Genomic DNA, 2,355 nt, shown 5'->3' with positions numbered 1-2,355 from the left:
GAACGCGCAGCTACAAAAAGAAATTTAACGAAGATGACGTATGCGCTGTGTATGGTAAATCTGTAGAAAGAAGAGAACACATAATACTCAAATGTAATGGTATTCATCCCGATGTCAATGCAGGCACGGTCACTCTTCCTGAGGCCCTAAAGTTTAGAGACAGCAATGGTCATGTAAATTTATCTGCGGCGGAAACTAACAAACTAGCAAAAAGCGATTGGAAGATTGGAGCTCAAAAGCAGAGATGTGGCATAAGGTTAGAAGTGTAGGAAGACGTATTTAAAGAAACTGGCGAATTTTAATAACAACTTACAACACAGTTAAAGAAAAATAAATGAAAAAAAAGTTGAGCATGGTGGCAACTGCCTTCACACGATTGCAAAATGGGCGCTCCTACTTCCATCCATCCATGGCGCACCTACTCTTTCGTCGTCGTTTACGTTTACGCCTCGGATCGGCGGGTTCCTCCAATTAACAGACATTGCTGTAAAAGACAAGGAGTGGAAATGTAGATTTTTCCGCCAATCTCAGGGGCAAAATAGGCACGAGGATATCTGTACACAAACACAGAAACAAACCCACTAACCCCCTTCCTTCTTTTACGTGTGAGCTTACCCACGCTGCACATATAACTCTTGTTGATTAGGCCGACGTGGATCATTCTCAACAGTCACCAAGTGATCGGGGGACTTACCGCCACGACGCACTGCGCTAACAAACAGCACCTAAAGCGAGCTCCAGAAACTCTTCTATGAGTAAGAACACTAAATTTTTGCTGTGTGTTCTTTCTTCAGAATGATGTCCAGGACACCAGTAAGCATGGATCAGCGCATAATATTCACTTGAGCCTATTAAAGAATTAGAAATTCAATCTTTTTTCAGCTCTTTTGATTTCGACAACACAATAGTTGCTATGACGTTACTAACGGGTTGAAGAAGCTTTCAAGCCACGTGAGGCATTCAAAAATCACAATGTAATACCTTGTTTGTTCATTTGTTCTCATTCCGGCTTTTGGTGCATGCTGGCGTAAATGCTGTAATGAATTAAAGCGCATCAAGTGGCAATTATTCTATAAAAGCTGTTGTGTGCCTTACGTGACCTTGATGTTTTCTGAGCTCATATTTGACGTCACAGCCGTAGTTAGGCGGTTTAAACGAAAACTGAAACAACTTGGAAGAAGAAAGATGAAAAATAAATCATTTGGCGGGCAAGGCAATAGAGAGGATAGTTGATTGTTCATTGCGCATGGAATCACTGCAAACTTGTTACAGGACGAAAAACTCTTTAAGGAATTACAGACGAGCGTGCATCTGTACACACACTTATTTCTCCTTCTTTGTGTATTCATACCCAGAACGTCTGGACAAGCGCATTTTTGAACGGGAAATTTTTTTTAATATATCATAATATTCCACTATAACAGTAAATATATTTACAGATGTGCCCTCGGCAGGCTTGCAGTTTTTTGCTATTAACGTTTTTTTCTACAATCAAAAACGTTCCTCATTGGGTTTCTATAGCAACCTTGAGTACTAGATGCAAGCGATGGACAAAATTCAAAAGAAATTTTTGACTACGTACCCTTAGAATGAACCATTATCTTATTTCCTTAGCAGTAGCTTATAATATTCTGCAGTTGCTCACAATTGAAATTGATGTTCAAGAATCTGATCTGTTCGCATTGCAATCAGTTTGGCGCGATTTACTGCACAATTTTGCGGGCTGAGCGGAGTTTCACATGGTTACCTTTGCCTACCACAGGGTCCCGCACTATTTAAAAGAGAAAAATACGGAACCAAAAATATAACATTCCTACACCTAAAGAACCTTAACGACCATAGTATCCTCGTGTGCGTGCTGCTGTGACAAACCTTGGGCTGCGTAGCCGCCGCGGTGGCTGAGTGGTTATGGCGCTCGGCTGCTATCCCGAAAGACGCGGGTTCAATCCCGGCCGCGGCGGTCGAATTTCGATGGAGGCGAAATTCTAGAGGCCCGAGTACTGTGCAATGTCAGTGCACGTTAAAGAACCCCAGGTGGTCGAAATTTCCGGAGCCCTTCACTACGGAGTCTCTAATAGCCTTAGTCGCTTTGGGACGTTAAACCCATATAAACAAAACCAAACAAAACCAAACCTTGGGCTGCCTAATGAATGTAAGTGGTTTGAAGAATGGGCTCAACACATCAATTGCTCTCAATGAAAAGAGAGCACTTCCAGACGACGACTCTCTGATAAAGCTGCCACGTGCCGTCACACTCTAGCAATTCTTAGGTGCGAGAAGGAGAGACGACGCATGCCGAGATAAATTGACGAGTAAACAATTGTCCCTCCGTTGCCGCTCAACTTAGGCACCGCG

Source organism: Amblyomma americanum, chromosome 6 (genome assembly GCF_052857255.1).
Source record: "Amblyomma americanum isolate KBUSLIRL-KWMA chromosome 6, ASM5285725v1, whole genome shotgun sequence".
NCBI lineage: Eukaryota > Metazoa > Arthropoda > Arachnida > Ixodida > Ixodidae > Amblyomma > Amblyomma americanum.
This window is presented reverse-complemented; position numbering follows the sequence as displayed.